Source organism: Amblyomma mixtum, chromosome 2, assembly GCF_055824585.1.
Source record: "Amblyomma mixtum isolate Tamu chromosome 2, ASM5582458v1, whole genome shotgun sequence".
Lineage (NCBI taxonomy): Eukaryota > Metazoa > Arthropoda > Arachnida > Ixodida > Ixodidae > Amblyomma > Amblyomma mixtum.
In genome coordinates this window covers 191,026,962-191,047,324 of record NC_143013.1, presented here as the reverse complement: position 1 = coordinate 191,047,324, position 20,363 = coordinate 191,026,962, and the positions used below count along the sequence as shown (strand labels likewise).

At 47.1% G+C, this 20,363-nt stretch overlaps 1 long non-coding RNA gene across 2 annotated transcripts in view; it reads left to right on the top strand.

Annotated features, from left to right (window-relative positions):
- The first annotated feature begins 5,921 nt into the window (after nucleotides 1-5,921).
- Nucleotides 5,922-20,363, top strand: part of LOC149361895 (uncharacterized) — a 44,290-nt gene continuing 29,848 nt past the window's right edge. The window contains exons 1-3 of one of the 2 annotated variants that reach the window (XR_016288974.1): nucleotides 5,922-6,127; nucleotides 6,834-6,882; nucleotides 9,380-9,586. This is a non-coding gene — a long non-coding RNA (uncharacterized LOC149361895). Of the gene's footprint in view, nucleotides 6,128-6,833; nucleotides 6,883-9,379; nucleotides 9,587-20,363 lie in introns of those variants that run through there. The other variant, XR_016288975.1, reaches the window with a different exon arrangement.

Sequence of the window (20,363 nt, the reverse complement as noted above, 5' to 3'; positions counted from 1 at the left end):
TTAATATTTTTCATGCTTTATAGTTTAATTTCTTTATTATTTTGTTTCTTTTCATATTTGCATTTTTTTATTTGTTTTATTTCACTCACGAAACCCCTGCGTTCACTAGATCTGCCTTTATTCTTGCTCAAACCGTGTTCGTGACGGAATGGCAGCGACTACCCTTGAAGTGCCAAACGCCCTGGTTCGATTCCCAGTCTCAATAAAGTTTTTTTTTTCTTCGCCGGAACTCGAACACATTTGCTAGCATTCCCTGCATGCTCACGACAGTATGAGGCATTAAAGGATTTCGCCTTAATAAAGCGATTCTGCTCGTATTTTCTTTCACAGCTGTTCTGCTCCTGGCGAGCTTCTAGGACGGCCGGCTCGCGATTTTCGCGTTGCCCTTCGAGCCATTTGTGTGGCCGGCACGTTCCTCGCTGAAAGAAGGCGACTGCGCACGTACTTAAAATGGCGTTAAAGGGCGATTCACACGACGGTCCGTTCGCCCGCGGCCCGCGCACTACCCGGTCTCCTTCCGTGATATTCTCTCGTATTACCGAGACAAAGGAAGGGAATACGCACCCCCTGCTCCGTCCCTCACCATAGCGCAGGCTGCACATTGGCGACAACTACAAACCCGGACTGCTCAATACCCAATACTGCTGCATGCCCGATACCCAGACCAATTCTCGTCATCATGCAAACTTTTGCGGCAAACCAGTCGCCCCTACGATTTACATCATTGGCAATAAACGTTTCCACCACCACCTACGTGCTCATGCGTCAGCACATTGAGAGGCGCGCTGACCAGGCCGCGGTCCAGAAGACGCGCAGATTCGCGGCGGCGGTGCGCGGAGGCAGACTCGCCGGAGGAATAGACAGAAGAGCGCAACAGCCGTGAAAGAAAGAAAGAGGAGAAGGGAGAAAAACAGGAGGAGGAGGGGCGGCGCTGCGAGGAGGGTTCTGGGACGCCAGCGAGGAAATTGCCAAATGGTCTTTGGCATTTTTAGGGCAGTTATGTAAGTTTTGGGGGCAGCTTTGCAAGCAGCCCAGCGCTAAGTAGCTGGTGAAAGTTTTGCGGTGCAATGCAGCCGTTTTTTCTTGTTTTGTAATTTTTGATATGGGCGTTGTACCATGGCGCGTGCCAGTTCTGGACGATGTTGCGGACTGGAGTATATTTGTTTGTTAGAGGGTCAACCTCAGCTGCAAAGAGATCCCAGTTTGATTGAATGCAGCGATCATAGAAGTTTAAAAGTGAAGATTGCATTACAAGACTGCAGCATTAACTCCATCCGGAGAGTTGTAAAAGAAAAAATCTGAAACAATGTAGCCCTAGTTGGTTCCCGAACGTACTGTAGTAAGCGAGAAGTATCTATAATACTCTTCATTTTTGTGTTGATGCCACTACCTGTGCTGGTTACACACATTCCATCACACCAATGAAAATCCTGGATATTTAAACCACCCGCGAACCACTCATGTTTCTTAGAAACTTCTTAAAGCGATTGCAATGTGCTCAGATTCGAACATTGGTTGGTGATAAAATGATCCGATAGCATTAGAGGGTTTTTCATCTAGCTTGAGTGTACGCTATATTCATTCAGCATGGTTTGCAATAGAATCCTAGTAGCGATCATCTTAAAGAAGAATGCACCAGCAGAACAACGCCCACGCTGAAGCGGGATTTCCCTTTCGATAAACAGTCAATTCTTTCGGCAACGCCTCGCTATCAGGAACTGATGCATCCAACCATGATTCTGTACAAAACGTTATGTCTGTCTTTGCGCAGCCCAGAAGACTGGCAACGCATCAACCTTATTTCGAATGCTTCTGCAATTGCTCACTACGGGAACTCAGTCTCGTCGGAGAGCCGAATTAAAGTAGCATTAAACAGGCCTCAATTGTATTGAATATTCCAAATGTGTACGACAGCGTTGAGCACAGAATTTTGCTTATTTTTTTCTTTCTTTCTTTTATTTCTTTATTTTCACATCAGATATACAAAAGAAGTACTTGAAGCTGGGCTTGTTGGTACATATTCGTGAAAGACATGAGAGCGCAAAACGGCAACACGGACGAGTAAGCGCTCGTCCTGTTCCCTTACTCGTCCGTGTTGCCGTTTTTGCGCTCTCATGTCTTTCACGGATATACAAAGCTAGGTCTGAAAAATCTGCTGGGACAATAGCCGAAGCTAGTATAGGCCCAATGTACACATTTTTTAAAACAGCAACAGGAGATGATAACATGAAACTCGGTTATAAATGATCAGTGAACAAAGTAATAGCGAGCAACACTCAACAGCAGACATAAAAAGATTGCTTTGATTTATTTTCCATTTAAAGAAAAAGATGGAAACTGAGGCTAAAGCTGCATAAAGCAGCTTGAAAGGCCCTCAGTCCCAGTACAATGGCAGCAGCAGAAGAAACACATGCACAGTTTCGTATAACACTTAACATACAAAATTAGTCAGCTTAATAAGTTAAACAACCTGACAAATTTAACAAAAACTTGATAAATTAAAACAATAATCGATCGCACACACATTGGAAGATATGATTTTGTGGGTGATCCACAAACATGCGTAACAAATAACACATACATAAACAAACGTTTTGCAGAAATTGCTCAGGAGGGAAAAAAAATAACATTGAAATTGTGTATGTTGAGCGCAAGAGTTTATAATTTTTTTAAAGTCGGTTAGCGAGGGATTACAGATGTTTATGCCTCCAGACAGATATGAATTCAGTAGCCTCGGAAGTGTATTACACAGCATGTGATGTCCAGATTTCGTTCGAGAAAGAGGAACACTATAGATTTCTGGAGAGCGAGTGATGTACGCTAGAACGTTTTCATGCAGATTTGCAATTTCTCTTAGTGTTGTGCTATTTCAGCCTAGAGGCAAAATAGAATTTTCTCAACCACATGCATTTCTATAAGAGGTATACTTGCGTCATGTTATACTGTTTAAACAAGCGATTTGAGTGCTCCTTATAGGAAACGTTAGCTATGATTCGCTGAATTTTTTTCTGCACTACAAAGAGTTCAGTTAGGTTAGCATCAGTGGTGGTTGCCCAGACAAGATGACATTAACGAACATGTGATAGAAACAAAGAATTATATACTAATAACTTGACTGGTGTGGGTAAGTTATATCTATTACGATTTAACAAGCCAGTGACATTGCTAAGCTTCTGCAGCAGAAAATTGTCATGTTCAACCCACTGTAGTGTGCTTTGAAAAACAACTCCGAGCACTTTTATTTTGTTAACAATCTATTTTCATTGAGTTTAATATTAAGCTGTAGTTAGCGGGAATATATGTACCTTTTGTATGAAAGATGACTGGTTTAGTTTTTGTCCAATTTACATGTAGGGCATTTTTGTTTGACCAGATGCCAAGTTTGTGAAGTATTTTATTTGAAGCAGTGATTAAGTTAGAGCAAGAGTGGGAAGAAATAAATACAATAGTGTCGCCAGCATATGTTACAAAGTTACCATTTGGATTTATATATGCAATAGCATTAGTATACAGTATAAAAAGCTTTTCAATGTACAAAGCTCCGCTTAGAGGAAACCGAAGGATTTCATGTTCGAAAACCTGAGAATGTGCTTTATTGTGGCGTGCTTCAATTGAGGAATGCATTAGCTCTGCGCTTGACTGAAAAATCGTGTACTAATAAATAAAGAGTATTCTTCAAAGCGCCTTTTTTGCTTTATAGTGCCTATTTCAATATTTTTTAGAGCCTAGATGCCTGCTTATTTCGGGGTTCTTTAGTGCCTAAATTTCCGGGCCCTACTGATTACTGTTTGTAATGAGTAAGCGCCGGAGCTCATTGTTTTATTGTTTTTAGACTGTTCTTTTAGTGTGCCTTTTGGGTTCATGCGAAACGTCTCGGTGTGACCGACAGTTCTGAAGTGCGAATTATGTTGCCAAACACATTGGACCTCATAGTGATGCTCCTCCTCAAGCTTTCACTGCTTCTGCACTTGAGATGGGGCCTGCACTGCATGAGGAACAATGTTCTATTGCATTGTATTTCGTCTGCGCTTATATCATTCTGGCCTTACATCGCCCTTTGCTTGCGATTTTATTCCTCTTTGTTCAACTTTATAGCCAGAAATTAACACACTGCGTTACTACGCCCTTCTTGCTCTTATTTTCGTGACTCTATAAAGCTCGCAGAATATCATTAACGACAGGGCTTAATCAAAAAAAGAATAACGCCCCAGGTCCGAAATTCCGGTGATGCGGCTTCGCTCTCTTCCTTCCTCGATCCTCTTTAGAAGGAGTCGTCCTCTTAGTCATGGTGTAGCCATTACAACTGAGTACCCATTATAAAATACCGTAGCAGGGGGCGGCGGGAAGTTAGGAGGGCGAATGAGATTAAGCCGTTTAGAGGGACAGGGTGGCCGACTGGCACAGTGGACGTAGTACGGCTGAATATGATGATGATGATGGTCTTAACTGTTATTGTCCCAAACGACCACAGTCTACTTTTATCAATTTCGCTCCTCCAGTAGGTAGTTGTCTACCTAAGGTGATGCGGGCCCTGATAATTGACGTTTGTGATAATATTATTCAGTCCAGATTAGCCTCAAAACATTCATATAAAGTCGAAAATTGTGGGTCACGCCAATGCGAGGACCGATATAAGGGTTATTTTTTCAGGTACTTTGCCGCATTAATAATATCAGTTAGCTCTAAATGACCGTTCACTGCTGACTATATAACAATTTGATTTACATTTTCCGAAAATGTGCAGAAGGCGTTTTCTTTTTTTTTTGCGGTGAGGCGATTAGTCCATTCTCGAACAACAACAGTTAGTGGCTCAAGAAATGAGATTAAATTAAGGAAAACCTTGTCGTACAGTCACGAAGTATGGCCAGTGGTTTGTTCTGTCTCTAATAGAGCGGTTCTGTTACAATAGCTGTACATGGGTAATGATACTATATTAGGTTGGCTTATTATGGACGTAGTTGGGCTAGCACATTGGTCTGTTTATTCCGAGCACAAATGTGAATGTCAGGATATATAGGTTCTAATTTTTCACATTTATGCCAGCGGCTGTCATATTTTTGAGCGATTTAACACAATTTTTTTCTTTTAACAGAATTCTAGACAAAACAATTGACATCAGATAAAATAAATTGAACAGGCGAGAAAGGCCAAGCAAGGCACGATGTCGATCCTAGCTAAGCTAAAGTTGGTTCTTCAGTGTTCACGGGGTGAATAGTTCATGGATATTTTCATCTGCTTTTCTCATGTCGTCCATAGCAGCAGCTGTCGCTCAGTATGTTCTGTAGACTTTTTTTGTACATTTACAGGTTGGTATACAGTGCAAACATTTTAATTTTTCTACACTGAGTGCAAAGTGTTCGATCAAACGTGCAAGAGGCGTTTTCTGTAACGACAAGTATCGGCGATAACGAACACAGCTTGATTTATCAGCGCTCTTCGGCTAGTGTTTTCGCATAGTTGCGGGCTGGAGCTCATTCCCACGTTCTTTGTGTGCCTGCCCTTTACAATTTTATTTTCTCGCATGGAGCGCGCATTTTCACTCTTATACCTAGTTTCTATTGGGCTTTGCTCCTCTGCCTTTCAAGAGGACTGGAAGGCCTCACACAAATGTAAAATTAGTTCCTCGAGGATGTTGTTGCCGCCCTAAAAGGCGCACTTCGATATCATTACGCTCTCATTAGCAAATATGAATAACAGGAAGACCCGCTCTATATTCAGCGTGCAAAAACAAGTGCCGCGAACTGATTGACGCTTTTGTGTGCTGCAGCCGATTAGCAGCGTGGCTTGTAATTGCCAAGGAGAAAAGCCTATCGGGCGAGACTAATTCCGGAAGCAGGATATCCGCGCATGCAATATCCCCACACCGCCTCTCCCCTTCGTTTCTCTCCGGAGCCTTCACTCCAATTGGTCGATGCTGACCGGATATTGTTAAAACGCCACTGGGTCGTCACTTGGCAACGTTCGTGTTCCCTCCGATACGGTTTAGTGTATAAAGGCACCAGCTGGCCCACCGAGAAACTTAGCCTGTTCTCTAGGAGCCTTACTTAGATTATTCCTTCATTTTAGAGGCAAACATGAGGACTCTGCTGCTCTTTTTGCTTGTCGGCGTGGCGGTGACTTTTGCTGAGTGAGTATTTTGTGCTGCATTTTACCGTTATTTGCGTGGACTGGCGCGTGTGTGTCTGTGGAGCTTTCATTGTAGTCGCCACTGAAGTTTATCTCGTTCGTCAGGAGGGTGAAATGAAGTGTCCGGCACTCAGCATAGGGCAATACTTCAATTAAATATGTGTCTTCTCTCACCTAGGTTGTGAAACAGTAATGGAGAACTTTGAAGCTATCGAACGAGTTCTTTACTGTGTACTAAAGCGTTCGTAATCAATGTTGGGTAAGAAGCTCGGAAATGGTAAATACCTCATGACAGCTTTTGCCGAAACACGGATTTATTATATGGAACTTCCGTAAATTTCACACTAAAAAGTTGCAGACAACGTATCACTGAGATATACATTAAAGTTAGAGATAAATTACTATAGGGGAAACACAAGGAACACAGAAAAAAAGTAACCACTAAAATAAATGCCCGTCTTCAGCAGACGGCAGGGAACATAGTCCTGATTTGTGTAAAGGAGCAAGATACACTTAGCAGACTGCTTCCTCTCAACGCTAATGAGCGATGGATGTGCAATTTTCTTACAGCAGGGGAAACTCAGCTTTTCAACTAACTAGCTGGAGGGTAGAGATAAAGGTATTTAAAGCGAACAAGATACTGTGTGCAAGACTATCCGCAGTACAAGAGATTCAATGGCGTTTAACAAGCAACTCTGTTTTTGTAGCCAAACCTGGGACATGGACTACAGCGAACACTACCGGTGCCTTGACACAGTGAGTATATTATCACAGGAGGAGATGACTTCGCAGTAGGCCTTCCGATGATAAAATGGTTATTAAAAACGTTGTTACATTTTAGATGTTGTGCATTTGACAAAGGTTCGCTGGTGATTTGTTGCCATGTTTGTGATGAACCGTTGAGTCTAAGAAAAGTCACATTTGTCTCAATTACTTTGGTTTAGATGCGTAGGTATGTTTTCAACACGGTAAAGTTCAACAATGTAGGCGCCAGCAAGACTTAAATTTCATTTCATTCATTTATTTCATTTCATTCATTTATTTTTCCCTCAAAGGCCCGAAGGCATTACATAAGGGGGGGCGTACATACAGGTTGGAGGGTAGTGGCAGAGAACACAAAAAAAGAAAGGGGGAAAATACACGGGGTACAAAAAGAGTACAATAAAATACAAACTAAAAGCAAGAAATAAACATACAAAAAGAAAACAAAGAACAGTTGGCACTTCGGTGTCGCACTATGAATATGTTTATGAGAAGTGATTAGCCAGTTTCACGCGGAAAAGGTGGCGATCGGAGCATGCTATTATGTTGTCGGGAAGGCCATTCCAGAGCACTATGGCGTCGGGAAAAAATGAACTGATGATTGCGGCGGTGCGGGTTTTAATGCGTGCGATTGGGTTACTGTGGTTTAGGCGGGATGACGTACGTGGGGGTGGCTGCAGCAAGAAATGTCTTGGTGAGCGATAAAAGAAAGAGTGAAAGAGGCATAGACGGGAAATAACACGGCGAGTTGCTACTGTTTGAAGGCCGAGGGATCGTTTTAGTAATGTTACGCAGTATTTCTTGAGTACTGCGATGTAATGAAACGGGCGGCGCGATTTTGAATGGCTTCAAAGTCTGAGATGAGATACGATTGTGATGGATGCCAGACAGATGACGCGTACTACAATTTAGGACGTACGAATGTTATGTATGCCAACTTTTTTACTTCAGGTGATGCAGATTTTAGATTGCGCCGGAGAAAACCAAGTGTGCGTGATGCTTTGGAACGGTCTGAATGTGTGTTGTCCATGACAGCGATGATGTGATGTGTACTCCTAGGTATTTATAAGATGATGTTCTGGTGACGGCGACCGATTTTATGTTGTAAGTGCTATCAATAACTGTGTTTTTGCTGGAGAATGATATGGATTGGCATTTATTTATATTAAGAGGCATGTGCCATTTGTCACACCACGCTGAGATAGTGGTTAGATCCTGTTGAAGAGCGGCAATGGCGCTAGCGCCGTGGATGGGGCTGTAAATTACGCAGTCATCTGCGAATAAACGTAGCGTAGATTTTATGTTGATCGGTATGTCATTGATGTAGATGAGGAATAAAAGAGGTGATAAGCCTGCATCTTGAGGTACGCCGGATGTTACGTCGATAAAAGCTGAGCGACAGTTATTAACACAGGTGAACTGCTTACGTCCTTTAAGGAAGTGCTCTAGCCAGGAGAGCAAATTTGTGGAATGCCGAGCGATAACAACTTAAAAAGAAGAAGATTATGGGAAACACGATCAAATGCTTTTGAAAAGTCGAGAAAGATAGCGGCGATCTGGACAAGGTAATCTAAGTATTGTAGAATGTCGTGGGTGAATTCGGCGAGCTGGGTCTCACATGACAGCTGCTTCCGGAAGCCGTGTTGATTCGGATAGAAAAAGTTCACTGATTCTAGGTGGGTCATAAGATTGGAAAAAATAATGTGCTCAAGTAGTTTAGGCGGTATACTAGTGAGGGAAATGGGACGATAGTTGTTAGGGCACGTGCGGTCATCCGCTTTAAATATGGGTGTAATTTGAGCTTTTTTCCAATCGTCAGGGACAACCCCGGTATCTAAGGATTGCGCAAAAATTAGATGCAGTACCTGGCTAGACAATGAAATGGTATTTTTAGTAGCTTACTGTTAATTTGATCGCAGCCGGCAGATGTAGACATTTTCTGTGAGGCAATAAGCTTTGATACACCATCAGGGTTAATTTCGATTTTAGGCCTTTCTGAGAGTGAGATTTCTGGAATGTGTTCATTAGCAGTAACGTTAGCAGCGGAAAAAACTGACGTAAAGTAATTGTTGAGCGCGGTCGCACAGTCATCGCTTTTGATTGGTTCTCCATCAGCATCTAGGAGTTGTAAATGGCGATCTTGTGGTTTATTAGATAGCATGCGCCAGAATTTGTTGGGGTTAGAGTGAAGGATTGATAGTAAATTGATACATACTAAATAATCATTACCGCGTGATTCAGAGTACTTTTTCGTGCACCATGTGTAGAAGATAGACAAATGTGACGCTAAGTTAGCAGCGCTGTCGTAGCTCTATTGGTGGTAATTGTGGTTTTCTTACGACCGATAACATTGATTAGTTGCAGTCGAAAAGCCTTCATATCGCTTTTCTGCCTGGCATTGCAAATTTCGGAATGGCCACAGTTATAACTGCCAAGGCAAGCCTTCTGACGTATTTGTGTACCTTGTAATATAGCGCATATTTATTTCCAGTGCCGGCCCGATGAATGCCCAAGTGGCTGCAAAAGCGGCTGCCTCTGCTATCGCAGACTCGACCTCCTTCACAACAACGGGTATTGCATGAATCCATCCAAACCAATACCTGAACACTTCCGCCGCTTGGGAGGAAGCAACTAATCTCCTTCAGTGTTGCCTGGATACTTTGTGTAATTCCTGACGAATAAAGTGCTTCTGAAGCAATGTAAAGTCCCTGAACCGACACTGCTCGCATGATTTCATGTTGGAGCGCATGAATGTTGTCTCTTTTCTCGTCAACTAATGCAGCCGCTGGTAGCCCGATCGGACTGTTTCGGTTCTGGATTTGAAAATGGCCTTTTTCTCCCATTAAATTCGTCCTGCGCTAACTTAAAACAGCACTTACGATTGAACCAATGATGGCATCGTTGTATAAGCAGGCCTCGACCTTTCGAAACACAAAAAGTGCTGGCAGAAATTTAAATGTCTTCTTTACCAATATGTTCTGATGTCTTTAAGCTGTGTGTTGAAACATGTGTTAAAGACCTCCTGTAGCGTAGACTAATGCAATGCTGTCTGTCGACTGGAAAGAGTTTACTCGGACGCCTTGTCGATTGCTAGTGTTACTTAGATTACCAGTATAGATGTTTTTGTCGTTTTGTATCCGTGAGAATGGAATGCTAAAATATAACAATGTCATGCTTACTGTCTCTGAAACAGTTACAACTTGCATGCTTGGGAGGTGGTGGTGGTGGTGTGACATTTTATTCGAACATCCTTTCTATTAGGCGTTCAGTACATCCTGGGCCAAGGCGACGAGGGCACGTTGCAGTCTCAGATCGAGGGAGGCGAGCCAGATGGGCCACGGTGGGGGTGGGGGGAAAGGATAGGCGAGGGACTGGAAGGCTGCGTGGCACTGTGTAAGGCAGTGTTCTATGTCTGCATATGTGTGTGGACAGTTTGGACACTGAGGTGTGGAATTGTACCGGTATAGGTAAAGTTTGGCTGGTGTATGTAGGAGATTAAACTGTATTCGGCGAAGAATGCGAGCTTCACGGATCGATAAGGATGGGTGCGGTGGAGGTAAATCAGCTAAATCCAATTTTTGCTGCGCGTAGTATTCATCGACAGTACGTTTGTAAGCCCTGACCGCCTGCTCCGTCGGTGGGCTCGTCCATGGGATCCCCTGCGCCCAGTGTATAGTTTCGCAGGCAAGCTGGTGAGCCAGCTCATTGCCGGGGGTGCCCATGTGACCAGGGATCCACCGAAGGGTCACCGGTCGTGGGCTTAATGCTAAGAGGGCGGCATCTAAGGCCGATCGAGTAGGAAAAGGGAGGGCTCTTTCATGGAAGGCACGCAGACCTGCCTGCGAGTCTGTATAGACAACGTATTGGGGGGCGGGGGGTAGGGTGGCAAAGTGTGTGATGGCATCGGCGATCCCGTGTATTTCTAGGGCGAGCGTGGAGGGTGGGGAGGTGTATGGACCGGTTGTGTGAGTGCTGGTTGTAGAGAGGGAAGGGTGAAGGAAGAAGGCTGCTGTGGAGCCCGCGGTTTCCGTGAGACAGGCGTCTGTGTAGGCCACCGCCGCAGCGTCCAAAGGTGGCTTGTGGTTTTATGCGTATGCTTGGCGGCGGCCTGCGTGTGTGTGTGCGGACATGATGCGTGGAATGGGTGCGAGGCGGAGGTTAGGGGGATAGATCGGAGACTGCGGTGGGTCTGGGAAAGAGATGGGTGCGTAGGGAGTCTGGGAAAGTATCCACCGTCCAGCTGGTGTACTGGACAAGCGGATGATTTGTCTCTCCCGGTGCAGGTTAAGGAGGGCTTGAAGAGGGTGGAAGAGGCCTGTTCTGTACAGGGTGTCTGTAGAAGCCTGAGAGGGGAGTCCTAGTGTTGCTTTATATAGTGTATTGAGGGCCCGGGTTAGTTTGTCTTGTTGTGTACTTGTAGGTGGGCAGTAAGGTATGTAGTAAAGGAATTTGTTCAGAGCCAGCGCTTGAGCAAGGCGGCTGGCGTGTGTCTCGGAGAGGCCGGGATGTTTTAAAACTACGCGGCGCAGTAAGTGTGTTACTGAGTGGCATGTGCGTATGGACTGATTGATGGCAGAGGTGAAAGTGTTGGAGTTGAGTGGCATATCCAGGATGCGACTAGATTCGACGAGGGGGATGCGCTGTCCGTCAAGGGTGAGGGAAATGGAGGGGTTCATCGTCCGTTGATATTTACTGCGTGTTATGAGTAAAAGTTCTGATTTCTCCGGAGCGGGTTGCAGGCCCGCTTGGGAGAGGTGTGAGGAAATGGTGTTAAGTGCATGTTGTAGTGTGGTTTGGACCTCTCCCGGTGAGCCAGTGGTGACCCACAAGGTGAGATCGTCTGCATAGAAGACGAAATGAAGGTTGGGAATATCGGCGAAGGCTCGGGCGAGTGGGACCATGCCTAGGTTAAAGAGGATGGGAGAGAGGACGGTACCTTGTGGAGTGCCACGAGTGAGTGGGATTGGGTTAGACGGTTTGTCGAGGTAGCGGATACGGGCAGAGCGGTGGGAGAGGAAAGCTCTTATGTAATTGTGCATGCTGTGTCCGCACTGCGTATCAGCTAGTATGGTGAGGATGTGGTCGTGTGATATGTAGTCGAAAGCCTTGCGTATGTCAACGGTTACTAAGGCTTTGACCTGCGCAGCGTCTGAGGCATTTGAGTTAAAGAAAGTGTGTTGAAGGAGAAGGAAAAGGTCTTGGGTGATAGTGCTCGGCGAAATCCAATGAGGGTGTGGGGGAGATAGTCGGTGGCTTGAAGATGGGAAGTGAGGCGGGCAAGCACCATGTGCTCCATGAGCTTGCCCGCGCAGGAGGTAAGGGAAATAGGACGGAGGTTACTCATGGAGGGTTTATTGGGTTTCTGTATGAATGAGACCAGGGACGATGTCTAGTCGACTGGCAGGGTGCCAGAGGTCCAGGCGTCGTTGATGACATTAAGAAAAACTGTGTTGGCTTCGGGGGGAAGGTTCTTGAGAGTTTTGTATGTGATTTTGCCTGCACCAGGGACAGAGCGTGTGTTACAACGCGCGAGTGCCTTGTCAAGTTCTGTGTGCGTGAAGGGGCTGTCTAGTGCGGGGAGGGCTGGACCATGATATGGTGAGTTTAAAGAGGATTGTGAGGGTGGGAAATAAAGTTGTTGGAGGTCAGTGAAAACCTCTGTTGGAGTATGGGAGGTGAAGAGGCGTTCAAGAGTGTTGTGGGATGAGGTTGAGGTCCGAGAAGGGAGCGGAGAAGGTACCAGGATGATTTTTGATGTAAAGTTCCGTCTAAGCGGTCACATGTTCGTGTCCAGTGTTCGGTGTCGAGTGTCTTGCAGTGGGAGATAATGTCGTTGCGGAGTGCTTGTATTCTGTCGCGGAGCTGTGTGTTGTGTGGTTGTGTAGCTAATGTGCGTTGGAGACGTTTTCTGCGCTTCCAAAATCGTAGAAGGTGAGGATCAGGGTTTTCACGGGGAGTAGGATTAGAAATTTCACGTGTTGGCCGTGACTGGGTGTTTCTGAGATCATCGACCCATGAAGCGTAGTCAGAGGGGTTAGATGGGGGTGGGGGTAAGAACCGGCGAAAGTCTGACCATGAAGTGTGTCGCACCTTTGCGCAGCGTCGGGGGTGTTGAGTGGGGATGTTGATGACAAGGATGGAATGGTCGCTAAGTAGGTATGTGTCAGTATTGTGCCAAGTAACATGTGGAATGCATAGAGCGAAGGTCAGGTCGGGTGTGGTGTCTCTGTGACAGGAGGAACCCTGTCTAGTGGGGCGTAAAAAGTCATTCAGCAAAGAGTAGCGTCGAGAGTATATATGATTGCGGAGCAAACGCCCTGCTTTTTGTGTGGTTGTGTAGCCCCACTGTGTGTGTGGTGCGTTGAAGTCGCCTGCCACAAGGAGCGGGGAAGTGATGGTTTGGAAGAAGTCGAAAAGGTGGGGTAGAAGGGAATGCTGTTTGGGGGGGGTTGTAGAAGTTAACGAGAATGGTGGGAGGGGATGTAGGTGCAAGGAAGAGCTCGACGGCAATTAGATGCTGTGCGAGTATATCAGGAATTTGGAGGACTGAGAATTTGAGGTCTCTTCGGATATATGTTGAGACCAGCGGTGTTCGATCCGTAGAACTCGCATGAATCGCTTTGTATCCCGGGAGGGTGCGTTCGCCTCTGGTTTCCTGGAGTAGGAGACCAGAGGGTGGGTGTGTAAGGGTAGGAGTGTAGTGACTAGAGCTGTGAGTTGAGTTATCTGCAGTGTTTGTGCCTGTATTTGTTGTTCCAGGGGCTCTTGGCGTTGTGGTATGGTGTCAAAGAGGGAGACGAGGTGGTTCATGCGTGTCTCAAGGGCCTGCATGTCAAGTTGAAGCTGGGCTAGGGTATCGGATTTATCGGGTTGTTGTGGGGGGGGGGGGGTAACGGAGTGTGCTGGTGCGGGTTGGGGAGTTGAGGGAGTGGGGAGTGGCCCACCTGAATGCTGTCGCGAGGCTGGTAGTTCTTGGCTCAGGACGCTGGCGGCATCCGTACTGGAGGATGGGCTTCGGGTGGAAGTAGGTTCTTGGAGTCGTCTTGGTGCGGCAGTGTTAGGCGTCAGGGAGCATTGTGCTGGTGGCCGTGGAGATCCTTGCAGGACATCGGCATAGGTCTTGGCGGTGGCAGTGTGAATGCTGAAGGGAAGATGCCTGCCAGGGGAGTGGTTTGGAGTGGTTGCGGGGGTTTCAGGGCTGTTGCCCGACAGATGGCTTGGTGGTGGGTCACGGAGTTTCGCCTTTGTAGAGGGCTGTGCTCTGGCTTGATCCTGCTTCTTGCGGACCGGGCAGGTGTCGGCGAAGGTAACGTGGTCCTTTTGGCAGTGCAAGCACCAGGGCGTACAGGGATGGACAGCGTTCGGGTGGACAAGGGTGGTCGTACAGGTAGGACAGAGGGCTTGGGCGGAAGGGCATTGGAACTGTCTGTGCCCATACTGAAGGCAGCGAAGGCAGCACAATGCCCGGGGACGGTGTGGGTAGCAGCGGTGCGCTATTTGTTCGAAGTAGATAGTTCGTGGGACGGTGCGGCCCTCAAACGTAACCAGGACACTGCTTGTGGATCCCATCATTCGTACACCGATGATGGTGTGGGTCCGGGAAGAGATGCCAGCCAGGAGTTGGGAGTGAGTGAGCCCGCTGCGGTCGATCCGGAATATTCCGCGGGCTGAGTTCGCGGGGGTGAGTTCGTACGGGGTTAGATGGTGAGTAGTGGAGCTAGGAAGCGACATACCTCGGCACCATGAGAGGTGGCTCACTCACACTCACACTCATGACCACTCGCACTCACTACTACTCACACACACTCACACTCATGTCCAGTCACACTCACAACCACTCACTCACACTCGCACTCATGACCACTCACACTCACAACCACTCACTCAAACTCGCACTCATGACCACTCGCACTCACAACCACTCACTCGCACTCACACTCATCATCACTCACACTCACAACCCCTCACTCACACTCACATTCATGACCACCCGCACTCACAACCACTCACACGCACTCACACTCATGTCCACTCACACTCACAGCCACTCACTCACACTCGCACTCATGACAACTCACACTCACAACCACTCACTCGCACTCATGACAACTCACAATCACAACCACTCACTCGCACTCATGTCCACTCACAATCACAACCACTTACTCACACTCATGGCCACTCACACTCACAACCACTCACTCGCACTCATGTCCACTCACAATCACAACCACTTACTCACACTCATGGCCACTCGCACTCATAACCACTCACTCACACTCATTTCCACTCACACTCATACTCATGTCCGCTCCCTCGCATTTACGTTCAGTGTAATGTTTCCTAGTTTGCTGACAACGGAGGGGATGAGTGATTTACTGTCGCGGCGACTGCCCTCGTAGCTCCCCTAACATTATCCTGAGTCGCAAAGATGTGGTGGTGAGCTGCCCAGGCTTTGTCGGGCTCATCACGCATATTCCATGCACCGAATGCTACGCACCTGTGCTCCTGCGCTTGCTGCTGAGACGATGATTGCCTGTATAGCGTCAGCAGCTGAGATGCTTAGACAAGTTTTTGAACAGTCTCCATAGGCGTGAGCAGGGTTCTCCATGAGAATGAGCCAAGTTTTAGCGCAGTGCCCCCCCCCTCCCCGCCCCCCCCCCACCCCCAACCACCTCTCACCTAGGCCCCTGCCGCCAAAACGGAGAGCAAATATGAGGAATAATTATAAAACATTTATTTCCATGTGATGGAATTGCTAAATATACAGGATATTATAGAGGTGTAGTTTATATTTTCATCTGTAACATCAGCAGAGGAATATAGGGTATAGAGAGGATAAGCGGCTGGTTTTTTTGACGCTCAAAATGTCAATAAGTGAGGGGAAAGATTCACAGTATTGCCAGCGTCTACACAAGAGGTGTTGTCTCCACCAAGACGAAGACAGTCCTCTTGCTGAAACGTTCGCAAACACCCTGAGGCTTTCCCTCCCTTGTTCACCACGTGAGTACCGGCAGAGGAAGGCAGTCATTGCGTCGCTGAAGCATTGATGTAGCATCGCGCTTCCGGAGTAATTTCCGTTCTCTCTAGACCACAGAAACTATGACAGATTTGTTTTTTGGTTACTGTCAGAGCAAAAAAGAAACTGAAAAGATTGCCTCCAAAATGACCTGGCAAGTAAACAGTTCTTGGAACGCAACATCAGAGGTCTTTGGCCGTTAAAAAACCTGCTTGGCGGTAGCACTGCACTGTAAACAATGACCGAAAGGGTCCGACAGATTAAATGTATGGGGCAGACTTGGCGATTAGGGGGGAAGGGGAGGGGGGGGGGGGGGCACACCTCCTTCCCTTGTGCGTGTGCCTATGACGGTGTGCAAGTAATAATAATGAGTTTGCCTTGACAATATTCTGGTGTCTAATTACCAAGATTTGATCTTCCTTGACAATAACGTGTCCGTGACTCTGCATCAACTCAATGAAGTCAAGTGACGATTATGAATACTTTTCGCGGCATGGAAAATGGAGCGTGTTTTTCAAAAGATCGAGTGATTTCCTCACGCAAAGGAAAATGGCTGGAATGGGTCGCAAGTAGAGGATTTCCCCGCGTAATAACGATGCTAGTGGAGGTTGCCATTATCAATCCATTTACAAAAGCTACTAAGCTTACTATATGTGACCGATCTGTGTACTGTACATGTCTGCAGGCAGTACGTTTTCTGTATTGCCCATGATCCCTGTCTGAAGGAAGTTTTACAATCCAACGCGGTGTTTTTGAGGCCAGTACATGCGGAGACCACGTGCGCATCCGCGTGGTAATAGGCGGTGCTTACTTTGCACCCCATTATTCTCCGACGTCGTTCTCGGGAGAATGCATATGCAGCTAACTTGTTAGCCAATTTGAGCCAATCTGAAATGATATGACTTTACTGGGAAAAAGCGCTATCCAGAAGTTCTTGGTGGAAATCGTAGTATCTGCTTCAAATGATGCCTCATGCTCTCCAGATATCAGTTAGGGTAAGATTGCTGAAATCGGTGCGTGCCAACAGAAGTTAATCCCCTTGCTGTACACGAAAAATGAACAAAATCGCATTAACCGAGCTCATTTCTGTTTCACTCGCCAAATGCCGAAGATTAGGCGGCACAAATGAGAACCAAGCCTCGCATACATGCAGCGGAAGCTTGTATTCAGTTGTTGACTTGGCAGGGCAGCCCCCACCCACTCATATTGCCAATGGCGTAGTTCTGCTTACATGATGCTGACGGGAGCCTATTCATGACCAAAGAAAAAACATTTTTTTTTGGACTCCGGGGAGAGCGTGGGGGAGCTTAATTTTCAACTCTTTCCTGTTCTGCGAGCACAGTCCAGAGTCGAATATGTCGGCACCCTTCGACCTGTTTGTGAAAAGCTCCTGGCCCACCTTCCGCCCGCCGCCCTCAGTTTTCTTCTGGTCACATTTTTGGCTGTGGCGTCGTATGTTTTTTTTCTTCAGTGCCTTAGCAGCACTCGCTTGCACGATACTTTTAAGCGAAACCCACCATCAAGATTTCGGAGGTTTCTCCCTTCGTCCCGCGAGCTTCGCAAACATTCTCGATTTCCCACGGTGCAGGTTGGTTCAACCTCTGGTAAACTCAGGTTCGGGGAAAGTCACCTGAAGAGCAAGGCCCACCTGTTCAGTACCGTCACTTACATAGTGTCTTCAAGCCTGTAGCTAGCGTGGCAATGTCCTGTTGACCGCGCCTCAGGCTGTCAATGCGTGCTGCCATAGACATGGGACAAAAGCTACACGACGAGGATCCTCCTTTCCGCAAGAACGTGCACAGTGGGATGCGACCTGACGTATATGTTCCCGGAGGGTGTTTGACCTTTCCCTTATTCTCGGAATCCGTCGCTATCCCCCTCCCCTTATACCGCTGGGCAGCCAGTATGACTCATCCCCCTCCCTGCAGTTGCGCGGAGGGCAGAAAAAAAAAACTCAATGGACATTCCTTTATCGCGAACCCGGACGCGACAAAGAATGCACAGGACCGCGAACTTCACTACCACCACCAGCACGAAACAATAATTTCTGGCGCAAATTAAAACATAAAATACTGCCGTTTTGGATATCTCTTTGGGCGTCAAAGGCATTACCATGCATGATGCTATGCATACAAAAAATGAATTATAAAAACCACTTGCTTGATTTCCGACGCTGGGCTCTTTAAAGTACATGATAGAAACAAGAATCCTCTGGCGTTACCGAAAAGCGCACTTGGTTTTCGCGTCGTTTCCGGGCTTGAACCTGGTTTGTGCAGTTCAAGACCTGGGATAAAGGAGGTCGGGTTACGGCATTGGTCAGAGCCTATGAACAAATTACGGCCAGAGGAGAGCTCTGCAATGCGCACACCTGGGCAAAGAAAAAAACCTAAGTCCACTGCAGCACCCGAGGTCCGAACTTACGGTAGTTATTGCCGAGCAGCGTACAGTCGTTGTTTCAGCAATAAGCATTGTAACTCATATGTATACGAAATCGAGCCATGCGGGGAGCGTGGCAAGAGACATATATCTATCTTTTCAGGACTGGCAATTCGAAATTCGATAAAGGGTCTTAAAAAACTTGTAGCGGCTCATTGCATCCGCGAAGGGCCTGCGCCCGTGCCAATGGTGAACTATAAAAGCAACGAATGATTGCCGTTCCCGTGCCAGCGGGATCCTTTCCTTCGGTTGTCCAAAGACACCGGCATGATGCCTTATGATGCCTCGAGCGCCTTCAGTAGTGAATATTTGCTTCCCGCAGCTGTCAACAACATGAAAATAGCTAAGCGGGCATCAGCGTCACGAAACATGGGTGACCGACTTCGCTGTCGCTTCCACCCACCACTCACATCCACTCATTGCCACTCACAACCACTCATATCCACTCACAACCACTCATTGCCACTCACGCCCACTCACATCCACTCATCAATCATACGCACTCACCTCCACTCACGCTCACATCCACTCAATCGCATTCGCACTCATGTCCACTCACACTCACGTCCACTCAATCTCACACTTACGACTACCCCCACTCACATTCACGCACTCGCACTCACACTCACGTCCACTCGCACTCAGGACAACCCACACTCATATCCACTCACTCGCACTCACACTCACGTCCACTCGCACTCACGACCACTCAGTCGCACTCACACTCATGGCCACCCAGACTCACATCCCCTCACTCGCACTCACACTCATGATTACCGACAATCATATCCACTCACTCGCACTCACACTCACGTCCACTCGCACTCACGACCACTCACTCACACTCACACTCACAGACGTGAGTGTGAGTGTGAGTGAGGCGATATGAGTGCACTCATGAGTGAGTGCGCCGACCTATGGGAAGCGATGAGACGACGGTTTCCGATGAGACGCCGGGGCCCGATGAGCCGCCGAAGACCGCTGAGACGCTGGAGACTGATGAAACGCCGAGAAGGCGTTTCGCAGTGTCGTTGGAGTTAGTCCGAAGATTTATAAGCCTTTGCTCCAAACGGGTGTGGACAGTAATTTCGGCGCGTGCGTGGTCAACGAGGTGTGCGGCAGTCGTGATAAGGTGGAAGATATGACTCACCGGTGCAGCTATGAGTGAGGCAGGGATATGAAAACCAATCGAGATGAGCGTGTGTCGATGGCGGGGTGGCTCGGGAAGCTTGCGGGTTCTACGGCCGTGCATAACCGTGGTGAATGGGGTAGGGTCATCAACGTCTTGAAGTGGAGTCATCTTGGGCAGCAATGCAGGAGTAGGCAAGGCTTGTGGTGAGGCTGGAAACGTGACCGGCGCAACGCCGTCTTCGGCGACTTGCATCACCTGCATAGGTTGTGGCTTGGCGGACGCGGCGTCGGTGGTAGGCTTACCGTGGCGTCTGCCGCTTCATACTTTCAAAAAAGCGCTCCGTGGTGAAAAAAGGTCTGATTCCGTAAATATTAGTGTTGGGTGAAAGCTGCGAACTTGCCGGGAACGATGTTGAAGATATCGAGCTCCCTCTCATCTGCCCAAACTGGCTGGAATTTTTGCTTGGGAGAGAAAGTGTTTGTATTGATGGCGTCTGAGAAAACTTTTTGGTCTGCTGTCTCTTGCACCTCTTGTGTTATATTTGACCTGTTGTCTCGAGAAAAAAGGCGTATTCGCTTACACAAGTGCTTTAAGTAGCAGGTCATTGGTGCATGAGATAGCGCAGGAGTTTCTTTGCAAAAAAAAAAAAAAAATGCGTATCAAGAGCGCAAACGAAATTGCTGCGTCATTGTATGCAACATCTGCCTGGTACATAGACGGCTGCTATGCGCAAACACGCCTTTAAACTGTAGACAAGCGGCCCAATGTCAGGAAAGAGGGTCAAGATATGACATCTATCAGTTTTCTCATACAACTTTAATACACACATTCTTTCTGTGAAGCTTGCAAAATTTCGGTATTTCCTCTCTTTTTGTGAAGCTTGCATAA